Below are 16,465 nucleotides of genomic sequence, written 5' to 3'. Positions count from 1 at the left end.
ACGGCAGTTGTTTGTTAACGGAAATTAAAACTCAGTATCAATACTGAGTCCAGTAAACAAGAAAGCATACTTCTGGCAATTTGGGTGAAAGGGTACCTCAAGTTTAGGAAGCTTTATCCGCTGTTGTCATAATTACCTTTCTACTTGGTTACCCTGGATCTACTTTGGGGAGAGGGAGGCGGGAAAGCGAGGACCTCTCCTACCTTTGGATTTTCCTTTTAAGCAGAGGCTAAAAAGCAAAATGAAAATCCACTGTCCTCGCTTGTCCGCCTCAACCCGCTGCCCCACGATCATTCCACAAGCCCCTTGCCCCATCCCCTCTGGACAGATCCAGGAGGTGTGCTGTGAGTGGGGGGCTTGGGTCTTAGCTACCGCTTTGCCTGAACCCCCGAGGAGCGGGTTACTCGGGGATCGGAGCAAAGGGCAAAGTCATCTAACAGGCTGCTGTTTCACAAGGTCTGGGCACTGAGCTGCCCCTCCTTTCCTCCCTGAAGTTTGCATGAAGTGCACGTTAGGCTGTAATTAGGGGATCTGGGAGGAGAACTTTCCTGGTGACGCTGCTTTGCTTTTCTTCTGCTCTTGGTGAGAAAGTGCCTCCTTCTTCCCAGGACCAGGACCTCTGCCATCCAGCGCCACAAAGAGACATTCTGCGCGGCGCAAGCACACACACACACACACACATACACACACACACACGCACACACACTCACACAAGCACACACACTTACCCAGAGACAAACTTAAGGTGAGGGGAAAGAGCCCTAGCTTCACTTGATCTCCAGGCTCCAAATTCAGCAGGACTTGAGAGCATCTGAACTTCTGGATTTTAGGACAAGGTAAAACTTCCATAATTTTTTTTACTCTTTCCGTCAAACCTTGATACCTTTAAGATTTCAGAGAGCAATGCATATCATGATATATGTATACATTAAAATAACTTTTCTTTAATTTTCTTTTGAGTTTAACATGACATCTCAACTTTTTTTAAAGATGCATATTGTCAGATAAAATACTGTACTGCAGTAAACAAGCTCAGTCTCGACTGGGGCAAGAATTAAGTCCAGTATCCCAGCTTTTGCTAGTGCTACTATAAATCTGGTAGATGAATGGTTTCCAAGTGGCAGATTTTCCATCTGTATTTCAACAAACATTTTTATAACACCTGAAAAAAAGGATAGTATAGACTGAAGAAAATGCTGAGGAATGGGAATGTCCATTCCACATGTATGAGTTTTCTTTTAGAGAATATGTAAGTTTATGTGAAAAAGAAAGTTACTGTAATCATAGGTAATACCTGTTAGATTGATAATCTTTGAGATGTTACCAGTTTTGGTCCACTCTTTTCAACTTAATTATGAAATTAAGATCACAGAATTATGATGCTTTTCATATATAGAATGATGTTGGTAGATAATATTAATGCACTGAAAAAAAGATTTTTTAAGTCATGGTTGGTAAGATTACTTTTAAAAGTTGCTTAAAGGAATTATTTGTGTTGAGACTGTTTATTTACCATCCTAAACAAATCTGAACTCTTTTGGTTTGAAATGAAGTTGTTCTCTTCCATTGACTGTGACTGTTGTGTTCCAGATAAGATAGTTTATTATTTTGAACATAAGTTATTTTATTTTCATTTATCCCTGGAAAAATACACAATGTAGCCAATACATTTGGGAGTTTTTAGGGTGGAAAGTGTTCCTGTACACGTTCCAGTGTGATGTCATAAAATCAAACATACCTCTTGGAAGTTAATGGTTCTTAAGAAATAAAGCCTGTGAATTAATTTCTGAATGCAATGTAATATTTATTCATTACAAATGTAGTTTCTGGTAACCATTTCTATTTGATTATTTTAGTGTACTAAATTTGCAGTCATTTTATACACACTTTAGTGACTTAGATATTTTAATGGAATCATAAAATGGGAATATTGTTCCACCAAAAATACATCATAGTAGTTCTCTTTGGGTAACTTTTAGTGTGATATTTCTTAAGCCTTACATCAGTTTTTAACTTCAGTTCCATATATTTTTATGAATAAAGAAGTTTTTCTTTAATTCAGTAAAATAGAATGTAGGCCAAATGCTGGTTGAGCATTTAAGCTTTAGCCTTTACACACTTCGGGACTATATGTTCTTAATAATTTAATTTTTAAGCTAAGAGAATGACTACATGTTTTGGTAATCTCTTCAGAAAATTGAAAACAGCTTAAAAATGGGAAAACTAGATAAGAAGTAATTTTGTTTAAATGTAACTTAATGATCAAGAGAAACCCAACAACCTCCAGACTACTGGTCTCCAAAGTGAATGAACCTAGAGGCCAGTATCCCAAAGAGGAGTGTTCAGTGGGCTTGGGCTTTCTGTGAGAAACAAGCAAGAGGAGAACATCATGTTCTTATAAAGTGAGCCATTTATTGTCAGCTAGGCCCTGTCTCTCAGAGGAATGACTGACACTGTAATTTAGAAGAACTGAAGATACTTTCACAGAGAAGAATCGATTCATTATATCCCTAGTGGTTTCACTTCCTTTTCCTTCCTTTGGGAGCTGGTAACACATCCAGGATAAATACATTCGGCGAACTCAGAAAGATGCTTTATGAATAGATGGTCTACTTAACAGTCCTGCCTTTTAGCATCTTGGATGTGGAATGTCGGTATCTTCTGAGTAGTTGAAGAAGTCTTTGAATCTTAAGGTAGCACAGCACTTCATCTTTGTAAAGATGAACAAGAGGCATATTCAGAAAATAACTCCCTTTTTCAGAAATGGTTTTCTTTTCATTTCTTTTTGCCCCATGCATGTTTTATTATCCAGGTTACATTTTTTAAATAATGGTATTACACCAGTTAAAATTCCAGCAAAATGCAGAGCAAATTTGAAAATAACCTTTACATTATAGTCTTCTGTTACCTTTAGTTAATTTTCTGACCTCCTGTATTCCTTATTAGTAACCCTCCTTCTTAGCCTATGGTATCTAAATGTATTTAGTCTATTATTTAAAGGTAACGATATATTGTTGGGGAAAAACTGGAATGGAAACCTGAATATTCTTAGGATTTTAATCAAGTGTTTAAGGAGGATTAGAGGAAACAGCTGGTTAAACAAATATTAGGTGTAGAGTGGACGCAATGGTATAAATTAATAATGCAGCTCTTTATTTACACTATGAATGGGAGGGTCTGTGAAGGTTCCACGTGTGAAGCACGGTCCCTATGTGCCACCTAGTGGACAAGTCAAAGAAAGCTTTCTTACCAGCCTCTTAGTTAAAAATTCTGAGATTTCTATTTTGTTGTCATTGAACACTAACTGCAGGCCAGACGTTGGGGTAGGTGCTCAGAGTAGAAAATACAGCAGCGGACTTCTGTATAATTTAAAAATCAAGGCACCACTTAACGGTTGATTAAATTCCCGGTAGTTGCATTTAAAATCAGTTTACTCTTTACTGGGTAATTTTCCATCAACTTTCTGACTCCGTGAGGACACAGTTTAATAACCGTAACTCGCTTCTAATACAGGATTGTTTTTTGGCAGAGATGTCATGACATAGCTTTAAAAAGGGTGGGGAGAGTTTGAATCTTGAATCACTTTCTCAAATGGAAATAAATTTCTGTAAAGTTTACTGTTACTGATTTTAAGTGGGTAACTAATGATTAGGTTAAAAGGTTAGCACACTGATACTAGCACATATTATTACATATTCTTTAGATTTTTTTTCACTCAATGCAAAAGGATAAGAGTAAAAATTGCTTTTGGGTAGTGAGGTATGTTTTACAGAATATTGCTCTCAGACACTAATGATCAGCATGTAGAACAACTTCATCTATACCTGTTGTTCATATGTAATTTTGAAGCAGGAACATTGCTTCTAAGTTGACATGATAGAAAAAAATCTTCAGCAAGAACAATTACAAGAAAAGTCACTGTTGGAAAAAAGCATCAGGGGCTTCCCTGGTGGTGCAGTGGTTAAGAATCCACCTGCCAATGCAGGGGACACAAGCTCGAGCCCTGGTCCTAGAAGATTCCACATGTTGCAGAGCAACTAAGCCCGTGCACCACAACTACTGAGCCTATGCTCTAGGGCCCGAGAGCCATAACTACTGAGCCCATGAACCACAACTACTGAGCCAATGTGTCACAACTACTGAAGCCTGTTTGCCTAGAGCCTGTGCTCCGCAACAAGAGAAGCCACAACAATGAGAAGCCCGCGCACTGCAGCAAAGAGTAGCCCCTGCTTGCAGCAACTAGAGAAAGCCCGCACAGCAACGAAGACACAGCACAACCATAAATAATTAATTAATTAAAAGCATCAGGATATCATAGGAGATTAATCCATCAGAATATTGCACAGAGACTTTTGAAAAACTTTTCTCTGGGAGATAGAGGAATTATTACTCCAATTGGCTCTTTGCAAGATACATGACTTAATGGCAACAGTATTCAGCACATCAGCCTTAATCAAGACAAGTTCTGAAATTCAGATTGGAAGGAAAAATGCCTCAGTCGGGAAAAAAAAATGATTAATTTGTTGCTTGCTGAGCTCTGAAGGTGTAATCCACAAATCGAGTTAGGCCTGCTCGTGTGGAATGCAACCTTCCTGTTGAGGGGACTTTGGTTTTGTGTACAACAGCAAGACCTACGCCGTGAAAGGAGAGCTGCTCATTAAGTCTTTCTTCATTAATGCCACAAAATTATAGTCTGACTTGATCGGAGGTAATGGCTGGCATCAACATCAACAATCATGTAAAATAAAGCATATTATCTTAATTCTAATTTCCAATGAGTTATTATCCACCAGAAACACAGCATTGTGTTAAGGATTTCATCTGATCATCCTTGTGATTTATCGTGAATCATAGATTCATTTTAGTGAGAGATTGCCTAAAAGTCAGAGGTCCTCAAAGTAGAAATTTCGTCATGAATTGGAAAACCGTTACAAGAAGTTTTAACGGTTTCAGGCAACTTGACACTAGAGAAGAACAAACTCTACAAGAGAGAACCAGCCAAGTTTTCTGAAATGGTCTGATGCTACTGGGTTCTTGGCTGTATTGTAGGAGCTCTGCATAATGGCTTTTTCCAGTGGTGGAGACCTGGAGGGGGCTTTGCTGGGGCTGAAGAGTTCTTAGCTATGTTCAGACAAAACCAGGTTTGTTTAAAATAGCAAATGTTGCTGGACTATTTTGAGCTTCTATTAATTGTTCTATAGCTCAATAGGGGATAGGGGAGTGATATCTGAGATGGGGGTATTGGAAGAGAGCCAGGGGGCTATTTGCAAAACAAAACAAACAAACTCACAGCGTTTTCTAAATAACCTAGAAAAATTACGGAAGTTCAGGGATAGGTCCTCAGTCTTATAAGGGCAACAGAAATTTCCCCTTTTGGCCAAACTTGCTTAACCCAAAGAGAACACAATTTACTTGACTGGTTCCAAAATTCTGATTACTATATTCCAATTCCATTTACTGTATTAAATAACATCCAATTAAGTTAATAACATTCAATTATTTTTATGATAAATCTGGATTTTCCTCAACTTTTCACAAAGTTTTATGGATAATGTTTCAGCTGACTCTCCACCTATATGATATGAATCTTCCTCACTTTGACTCTCTTATTTGGAATTTGGGGATCACCTCAATGGATCATTCATGCGTTCATTTGTTCATTCAGCAAAAATTTATTGAACATTTGCTATTTGCCAGGCACTGTGCTAGCTCTGCGTGCTGGGCCCTTCACTTTATACCATGAAAATTGATACTAAAAAAATCAAAAAGCCCACATTAATGATAATGAATGGAAAATGTTAGAAGATCCTGAGGTACATTTTAAGCTACAGAAACAACCAAAATGTTCTCTCCTCATAGTTTTGGTATTAGGAGAATTTTGAGCATGCATCTTTAAAATCATTTTCCCTTGTTTGCCATCTCCTAGCTGAGTGAGTAAGAGCTTTGTTTCTTGGTTGTGTGGGCACAGATGGGCCTGAGAGGGCAGCTCTGACACTCCAAAACTCCAGGAGGGCAAGGGTTCCAATAATCTGTCTATTTGGATGGGCAGGAAAAGCAAAAATTCATTTGCACACAGTTGCTGTCCACCAGTTGGGAACTAAAATTCAGCCTGAGCACAGAGATTTCATGCTTACCATTTGCACCAGGCTCCATGCTAAGTGTTACAGAGTCACTGGCTCAAGGAGTTCACAAGCCAGTGGAGAAGACAGATGGACGCACCTCATGAATCACTAGTAAAATGTGCCAAGTAGGTGAAGCTGGCCTTCCTAGTATCCTGGGTCTCTTTCCGTGGCACTTAGCCAAACTCTCCACCAACCCCCGCCCCACCTCTTAAACTGAGACCCCTGCTCTCCGCTCCCTACCCCAAGAATCTGATACTTCTCTGTTTATTGATTTCTTGACTGACTGATTACACCCAAGTGTGAATGAGTTTCACTCATGCATTGACATTTCAAGCCTTTTATCTCTGTAAAGTAAATGTTTTGTTTTCTGTGAAAAGAATTTCAAGCATCTGGGGGCCTTCCCATCCTTACACCACAGTGTATAATTAAGCCGATTTAGTCCTCCATGGTCTTCAATCTGTTATCCCCATTCCATATGTGAGGCCACAGAGATTCCCTCAAGGCCTGTTTCTAGAAATGTGCAGGACCTTGGGTCCTGCTAACCCACGGCCTGATCAACCTGTCCTTCCACCCTCGCCCAGACACAATCTCCCTCCCCCACCCCAAGGGGCATACCAGCCCATCCCTTTGAACCCTCCTGTTCTCTTTGCTTGGGTCCTCTCAGCCCTCTATTACCATGCTTGGGTGGCTGCTCCTGGACGGGTAGAACACCTATAGCTTCTTATGTTCTATTGTTTGAGCCCTTATGTCACCCCAAATAGATGGATGGAGCAGTGAGAATCCTCATATTCAATGCAGAACCCCTCTAAGTCAAGGTTTTGAAGGAGGAAGACAGGGATATGCATAGGACAAGCACAGGAATTAGCCATCATGTTGAAAATATGGGTCAAAGCCAGCATCTTTTAAAAATGTGTGCTCAGGTACTTTCCAATTGGTTTCAGAGAAATTTCAACATGAATGCTAACTACAGATTCTGGAAAACTAACTGGAGGAAAAAAAAAAAAAAAAACAGTGAAAATTTGCCTTGGCTTTTTAAACAAATGATCAGAGTCATTTGTTTAAATATTTTCCTATTTTATATTTGACATAGGGCATACGGATAATCATGTTATTAGTTGTTTCAGATTTATTTATGTTTTCTTTGATTATACTCCTTTGCTTATGCTACCACTGATGCTCCTGTAAGATGCTCCTGTAATGTAAAGATGTGTTCATCACTTTTTAAAATGCTAGGACTAATGACCCAGATTGAGACTTGGTTTCCTTCCCCTACTTCCCTGCAGCTTAGAGGACAGTGATCTTTGACCTGCATCAGTCACCTAGCTGGGGGATATGAGTGCCTGACATTCAGTAAGTGCCCTATAAATGCTTCCTGTTGTTTCCATCAGTGCCTAGTACCCTGCCGAACTTGAGGCTTGAGGGGTCTCCCCGCCTTCTCTTCCAAGTGCCTATATTTCAGATGTCTGAACACCTCCCAACCCCAGGCCATTCCCTGACTCTGCCTTTGTTTCCTTATCAGTCTTCTTCTTATCTTTCAATGTCATTAAATTCATAAACTCTTCTCAGATTAAAAAATAATTATTGATATAAAATTAATAATGTAAATAAAATTAATTGATAATTTTAATAAATCTCTAAATGTAAGGAAATTGAGACTGGAGGAAGGAAATGAGTTTAGAAAGGACATGGAACAGTATAGGCACGATCTAATAAGGAAACACTGGATGGGGGAGAGAATTTGAGGATCGTGTGAATGTTTCAAGGGCAGATGATAACATGAAGAGGGGTGCAATTGACTAAGATTGGGAATAAAGGAAGAATAAAAGTTTCTGGAGAGAATGGTGAGTCTAATATAGGAAGTGCCCATGGGACAGCCGAGAACTCATATTAGTTAAACGTACATACTTAGGTACAGGGGAGAAGTCATGGCTGGAATAGATATTTGGAAATCTTTAGTATTAAAATGGTAGTTGCAGGGCTTCCCTGGTGGCGCAGTGGTTGAGAGTCCGCCTGCTGATGCAGGGGTCACGGGTTCGTGCCCCGGTCCGGGAAGATCCCACATGCCGCGGAGCGGCTGGGCCCGTGAGCCATGGCCGCTGAGCCTGCGCGTCCGGAGCCTGTGCTCCGCAACGGGAGAGGCCACGACAGTGAGAGGCCCGCGTACCACAAAAAAAAAAAAAAAAAAAAAATGGTAGTTGCAAATCATATGGAGAAAGGAGTTCATTCCAAGGAAGAACAAAGGGAGAAACAGTTGACCAAGGACTAAAACCCAGGAAAAAATTGGTAAGAATGAGTTTGCCATTATTTATATATGATTTTAACTTTCATTTTATCAACAATAAATGTCCACCAAGATGAATAACATCAATGTTTTATTAATTCTTATATCTCACAGTCTTAGTCAGTCCTCTGCACATAGAAGGTGCCAGACATGTTTGTTGAATTAAATGAAATTAAAATGGCATTTCCGAGCCTTCAGGCTCTAGTGACAGATTTTCATAATGATAACCCTGAGGATGGGTAAGCCCCCAAAATGTCTGAATTGCAGTTATTTATTCAATTTTGTCCAAAACTGAGCTAGCTTTAAATATATGTTGTTGCATTTCGTTGTTTGAAAATCAGTAATCAATGTGTGGCGTAGATAGTAATTCACCACAGTACTTGATTGATCTTAGTCCATGTTGTTTAGCTTAACATATAAATGAGTTCGCCACAGAATGTAGCCTAGTTCAAGTCTATTTATAATTCTTTTTCTGGTTCCTTGGTTCTGAAGACCTCTAAATCTTAGGTCAGATTTGGAGCCTAGAATCCCAGATTTCTCTGCAACTTGCTTTCCCCCCACCCCTAGTTCTTCTCCCTCCTGTTGCCCCCTACTTGGGTTACCATGTAAACTATATTGAAGAATTGAGTAATTTTTAGTATAAGTATGTCCCAAATATTGCATGGTACATTCTTATACTAAAGAGATTATTTGTTGTTTATCTGAAGTTCAAGTTTAACCAGTATCCTGTATTTTCCATTGGCTAAACCAGATAACCCTACCCACCTCCCACATTTGTGTTACTAAAGCCAAAATATGGCAAACAAGAATTTGTTCGTGAGACTTCTGACTCCCCTTGTAAAGGCCAACAAATGAAGTTACTGAGTGAATGTTCACGAGTGAGATAAATGCATTAAAAAGATACTGTAAATAAAATTATCTGGGCTTCCCTGGCGGTGCAGTGGTTGAGAGTCCGCCTGCCGATGCAGGGGACGTGAGTTCGTGCCCCGGTCCGGGAAGATCCCACATGCCGTGGAGCGGCTGGACCCGTGAGCCATGGCCGCCGAGCCTGCGCATCCGGAGCTTGTGCTCTGCAATGGGAGAGGCCACAACAGTGAGAGCCCCGCGTACCGCCAAAAAAAAAAAAAAAAAAAAATCTAACTACAATATACCAATCAAGATGCAAATTTATAAAACATTTATAACTACTGTATGATATACCCTAGATACTAATAGCTATCTTAAGAATGCCATGAGTGTCTATCAGTGATGTGTCTTATGTGTTTTAGTCTATTTAAAATATTTAAATATAATGTACCTTTGAAAATAAAACTTTTTAATTTTCACATCTTCAAGTTGGCAATAATGATAAAATTAATTGTTTTTAAATGAAAGAGAATACATTTAGAAAAATTTATATAATGTACAATGACTATAAACTTAAATATTCTAACTACAGAATATCTGAAAAGGATCTTTTCGCTTAATTATATGTCTGTCCTATTGTAGTTGTGCTGCCACCTTGTGATGTTTTGAGATATGACCCAATTTAACTCAGTCCATTGATGTGTTGTACCAGATTGACAATTTGGTCAATGTTACAATGATTCCTCACATGATTAATATTTTCCATTTCACTCAGAAACACCACATATTTTAATACCAAGAAAGGGCCCTCAAGTATTTAATGCAAATATTTTCTAGGAGTTTAATGTATTATCTGCAAATTAGTAAATTCCTCAAGATAATCACTAAATTATGAGTCACTTAGTACTGTATTAATTTATGTTTTATGGGTGAGTATAGGTTGTATCTGCCTGTATGTTTGGTCTACTTAACCTTTTAACCTGAATTTCCTATAAACTCCTTGAACCCAACATGTCCAAAATTAAACTCATTATCTCCCTTCTACCAAGCCTGGTCCATGTCATCTCTATATAGATACCAAGACATTTCATTTATTATCCAAACCAGGACACTTTCGAAAGTGAAATGAAATGGGCTGCCTGACTAATTACTCCAGCAAAACAGGTATAAACCAAGACTGTCTCAAGCAAACCGGTCTTCTTATATATGTTAAAAATCATCATAATCCCAATCACCCAAACTAGAAAATGTGGAGTCACAGACTACTGTTTCATCGAACAGACCTGGAACCTCCATCTCAGATTTCCTTCTACCTACTTGCCCCCTTTCATCTCCACTGTCCATCACACTTGTCAACATTCTCATTAGCCTTGTCCTGTTGTCTGCAGAGGGACCCAGCAGGCCCAAATCCTTTTTCAGGGTACATCTAACAGTCCCTTTCCTCCACAGCTGCTCCAAACTGCTGGCAACTGCTGGGAGAAGTCATCACCCTGCAGCATGGGGCCAGTGCACAACTTCATGGTATCTGATTTCAGCTGGATCTTTAATGCTATGTGGCCATTCTACCATATTGCTTGAAAGTTTTTGCTTCTCCAACTTCCTGCAGCAGACAAGCAAGCCTCCCTAATTCTGCTAAAAAGAGAAACCATCTGTAAAGAACCCTCTCTTTGTCCTGCCACCAAAACTAGTCCCTAACACAACCTTCTTTTCCCTTCTGTTAGGAAAAACAACAACAGAAAAGGATCTCTCTCCTTTGCCTCTAAGCATCTCAGGCAGACATTGCCCCCGAGTGCTAGATCCCGAATCCTCCAGTCTTCTCAAAGATATTTGCTATTAATTAGGCTTTTTCTCTCATGTATTCTTCACCCTGTCCCACTCTGGTAATTTCCTCCTATTGGCATTTGATCATGGTCAAATCTTTTGGGCCTAAAATTATAAAACATTCCCTAACCTCACATACATCCTATCTCCGCGGCTTTCTCCTTCCCCTCAGAGCCAGACTTCACTCTGAGGGCAAGAAGCACCGTGCGCTCACTCTCCACCCCTTCACCCATCCACTCCTCAGCCCACCGGCAACGTGCTTTCTCCTTGCACTCCAGTGGAACGCTCCTCACCAGGGTCACCAGTGATTTGTTTACAGTATGTTTGCTGAGTGGTATTTCATGCTGGTGACCACGTTCCCTTCACAACAATCTCTACCCTTGGCTTCTGTGACAGCCACTCCCCTAGTTGCCACAGACTTCTTTGCTGACTCCATCTCAGTCTGTTTCAGGCTTCCAAGAGCCCGCCTGCCCCTTGGCAGCTCTGTAGTCTAACAGCTTCCACCCAGGACACCTCACCCTACCTGTGATCTTCCAGCTACTCCTCTGCATTACACCGCTCTCACCTGTGTGCAGACGACTCCCAGAGCTTTATATCTGGCCCAGAATTTTCTCCCAAGTGTCCAGACCACAAACATCTCACAACTAGGAAGTCACCCTAACATCTCAAACTCCACAGGTCCCAAATCAACTCCTTTTCTTTCTCCTGAATTTGAACTTCCCCCAATTTTATCTAGTTTAGTAAATGGCACCATCTTCTCTCCACTCAGTTTCCAAAAACCAGAAACACGGGAATCATCATGTAGACTCTAGCCCATAAATATCTCTTAGATATATACACCCTTTTAATCTCCATTAGCATAAACCTTACCCCTAATTACCACCCTCTCTTCTCAAATTCCTGTAAACCTTACCCATTGGTCTCTTGTGTCTCACTGCTTAGATTAGAAAGTCTTACTGCTTTATAATGCATTCTCCCACATTCTCTCACACTTTCTGAAGTGTAAACAGAAAAGACTTGCCTGCTTAAATCCCTTCAATGCCTTTCTATTGCTGTGAAAATTAAGTCCAACTTCTTTAATAGGATTGGCAGGCTTCTCAGTGACCAGCTCTAGCTTACCTTTCCAGCCTCATCTCTCATCTAAAGTGACCCAGCATCCCAGCTGACAGGATCAAATGACCAGAAAAATTAAAACAGTAGAAACAGATCGATAGCTCTAAATATCAGAGTTATCAGATGCAGATTTTATGTTTATTTTAAGAAACGGGTCCTAAGAAATTTAGCAAAGAACTGGAAACTACAAAAATATGATTCAAATGGAAACTCTAGAACTGAGAAAATGTAATAACCAAAATTAAGAACTCAATACATGAGTTTATGAAAAGTTTAGATACGTTGAGAAGATGATTAGTAAACTGGAAAACAGTTCTGAAAAAATAACCAGACTGAAACCTGATAGAAAAAAGGACGATAGATACTGGAGGGGAAAAAAAGTCAAAGGTATGTGGGGTATAGACACTGGTGTCCCAGCAGGAGAGTCAGCAAGTGGGGCAGAAACAATCTCTTAGAAATAATAGCTTGTGGGCTTCCCTGGTGGTGCAGTGGTTGAGAATCCGCCTGCCGATGCAGGGGACACGGGTTCGTGCCCCGGTCTGGGAAGATCCCACATGCAGCAGAGCGGCTGGGCCCGTGAGCCATGGCCGCTGAGCCTGCGCGTCTGGAGCCTGTGCTCTGCAACGGGAGAGGCCACAACAGTGAGAGGCCCGCGTACCGAAAAAAAGAAATAATAGCTTGTGACTGTCCATGTCAAGGATTCAAGGACGACTATAATGCCCAACCGGATAAAAACCAGAAAATAAAAAAATGAAAAACTCACAGCCAGGCATGATATAGAAAAACTGCTGACAAAAACAAAGAGAGAATGTTAAAACCTTCCAGAAACAAAAGACTTCAGATAGACTAACAAATAGCAAAATTAGCTAGTTGGAAATTTTGCTTTTCTTTTCACTTTAGGAAAATGCCAAAAATCAGTGGGTTGGCTTGGTCGTCTTCTGGGTGGATCTTATCGAGTCAGCCTACTTTCTCTGAGAGCAAAGTCTTCAAGCCTAGAGGGACAGCAGTGTGGCTGGTTCCCCAAAGGAGCTGCACTGAGATAAATCTTAGTAGTGACTCAGTTCCTGCAATCTGTGCTCAGATGCTGTACAGTCCTATTGCTATCTAGGGAAATTCTGGAAGCAATTTGGGAGTCTCCTATCTATCTTTATCACTAAGATTATTTTAGATTACAAAGAAGAAATAAATATGATTGAGAAGATGATTTATGCCGGCAACATATATACATATATAGACCTATATCTATCTATGTGTATATATACACACACACACACACACACACACACATATATATATATATATACACACATACAGTAAGTCCCCTACATACAAACAAGTTCCATTCCGAGAGCACATTCACAAGTCCCATTTGTTCGTAAGTCCAACAAAGTTAGCCTAGGTACCTAACTAACACAATTGGCTATATAGTACTGTACTGTAATAGGTTTATAATACTTTTCACACAAATAATACTTAACAAACAAACACAAAAAATAAAGAAAACATTTTTAATCTCATAGTACATTACCTTGAAAAGTACAGTAGTACTAGCTACATCACCGCTGCTTTTACGCTTGCTTCCAGACATCCTGGGCTTAAAATAAAGACACTGTACTCTATACAGTACTGTAAAGTACACAAAAGCACAACCACTTGTAGAGGACGCACATGTGTGACAATGTACGCCAGACACATGAACTAACTTACATGATTGGACACGCAAACGTATGTTCTCATATTTGAAAGTTCACAACTTGAAGGTTCGTATGTAGGGGACTTACTGTATATTATAGCAAAGTGATTCAGTTATATATATATATATATATATATATATATATATATATATATATGCTTTTTCATATTCTTTTCCATTATGGTTTATCCCAGGATATTGAATATAGCTCCCTGTGCTACACTGTAGGACCTTGTTGTTTAGCCATCCTGTATATAATAGTTTGCATCTGCTAATCTCAAACTCCCAGTCCTTCCCTCCCCACCCCTTCCCTCCTCCTTGGCAACAACAAGTCTGTTCTCTATGTCTGGGAGTCTGGTTTGTAGATAAGTTCATTTGTCTCATATTTTAGATTCCACATATAAGTGATATCATATGCTATTTGTCTTTCTCTTTCTGACTCACTTAGTATGATCATCTTTAGGTCCATCCATGTTGCTGCAAATGGCATCATTTCATTCTTTTTTATGTATGCCAGATATTTTACAATGTTATAACTATTTGTTTAAGGCATTGAAAGACAGGTCTTGGCAGCCAAAGTAAATACAAATGTATCACAAAGATTCTGATAATTAAAAGCTCCAGAATATTTCTCTTCTCTTACCAGATATTCATGGAGTTCCACTCTTCTAATTCTTTGCTCATGCCCTCCTTTCATGTGGGCAACCATTACCATGTTATCCCTCCCACCTGAAATACGACTTCTGCTAGGATCCTTCCTTCATATAACACTTCCTCCAAGCAATTTTACATTGTACTGCTAGCTGGAACTCACTTTTCTCTCAATTCTTTCTTAATATTTTATTTGTATCACCATTACTTAGCACACTTTCTATGTGTTATACTGTATTTAATTGTTGAAATGTCTTTCTTGTTAGCAGATTGTTTATCCATCTGATGTCCTAAAGAGTTCTGACCTGAAAGGTTAGATTGGGAATTAGAGTTCAAAGAACCAAATCTGTTCCAATGTTCCACCCACTCTAGGAATCCCTTGTGTAGTATAATTGACAGATGTTTGTTGATCTGCTTCGACACCTGCAGCGGCAGAAAGCACTAGTATTTCACAGGGCAATTCATTTCACTTTTAGAGGACTTACCGAAAAGTTCTTCCCAACATTGTGCAAAACTGGCTTCCTTAACTTCCATCCACGTGTTCTCGTTTTGCCCTGTGAAGTTACATTGAATAAGTTTAATACCTTCCCCAGTTTATATCTGAGCAATTTAATTCTAAATGCAAAACACTGTTACGTTCTGTAAAATTTTGTTATTTTGGGCACATCATTCCAAACGCTGCAGATCATTTTATTTCTTGCAGCTTCTAAGCCACATTTCAAGTACTCTTAGTGTTAGGCTTTATGGCCCTTGCGGGCTTTGAGTCTGGAAACTCTGAAAGGAAGAACTTCATTTATATTAACGTGACTTGAAAGCAAACCTCTTGATAGATAGTGGTCACAGAATTACTGAAATGAGTAAGATAATGTCCTTGTCACTGGAAAGGTCTCCTTTTATTAAACAAATAGCCAGTGCACCAGAGAAATGGAAAATAAATGTCAATGCAGACTTGAAAACCTTTCTTTTGAAAACAGAAGGCATCGATCATCTGCACTCTTTTATTAACTTCACTTCATTATGTATTGTTACTGTTTCAAATTAATCTTCAGATAGCAGAATGTAAACAGCATTGTACCGTCATTGAATATCTATATCCTTCAACTGTTAGGATATCAAAAACTGAAACCAAGCTTGTCTAATAGTTATGATTAGTGGTAATGCACTAATTTCCCAAAGATAAAATATTTTGAAGAATATGAGATCTAAATATTAAAAGAAAATACCAATTTACTGTAATTGGTATAAAGCAAAATGTGACATTAATTCATATTACTGTACATTCTTTGAAAAAATGCTTCCCTCCACCCTAATCCTCCTTGCCTGCACCAGTATTGCAGTATCCGTGCTAAGGATGAGAAGTGAAAGATCTGTGGCTCCTGAATAATAATAATAATAGTAAATTCTGAAAGGTAATGAATTTGCCATAGGACAGCAGCTGTCACCTCAGACTGATGGAAGGCAAGAGGGTCATTCACAGATGAGACATCTGCAATACCTCGAATGCCAGGCCTCCCACTTTTAAAAACCTCTTGGTTTCTACACAGTACAGCAGTAGATTTTAAATAAAACATTTGTTTCAACCTACCAACAGGAGAATTCCAGTGTTCTGCTCTTGATGTTAAAGTAGAAGTGTAGCCTGAATTATGCTCCTATTATTACCAACATTTTAATCGATTGTTAATTAAACCTATTATCCTAAACCATGGAACAGAATAGATTTAATATTAAATATATTGGGAATCAGTTCTTTCTTTGTTTACACTTTTCATTTATGTAACAGAATGTTCCCATGAATCACAAATCTGAATTTTTGGTGCATGTGTGAACAGTATAGGAAACTTAATTTTGAATGAATTCAAAAACATTTCCCTTCATCTGTGCCCTGACATATAATTGAAAATTACCTAAGCATACACAAAAATGCCTTACAGTATATTG

At 39.1% G+C, this 16,465-nt stretch overlaps 1 protein-coding gene across 1 annotated transcript in view; it reads left to right on the top strand.

The window, feature by feature from the left end:
- Positions 1 to 556: 556 nt before the first annotated feature.
- The window catches only part of HAPLN1 (hyaluronan and proteoglycan link protein 1), a 77,535-nt gene continuing 61,626 nt past the window's right edge, over positions 557 to 16,465 (top strand). The window contains exon 1 of the mRNA XM_059063447.2: positions 557 to 836. The gene's annotated coding sequence lies outside the window, so the exon portion shown is untranslated. The remainder of the gene's footprint in view (positions 837 to 16,465) is intronic.

Source organism: Kogia breviceps, chromosome 4, assembly GCF_026419965.1.
Source record: "Kogia breviceps isolate mKogBre1 chromosome 4, mKogBre1 haplotype 1, whole genome shotgun sequence".
Taxonomy (NCBI): Eukaryota; Metazoa; Chordata; class Mammalia; order Artiodactyla; family Physeteridae; genus Kogia; species Kogia breviceps.
Note: the sequence above shows the minus strand (reverse complement) of the source record. Positions and strands in the feature narration are given on the sequence as shown.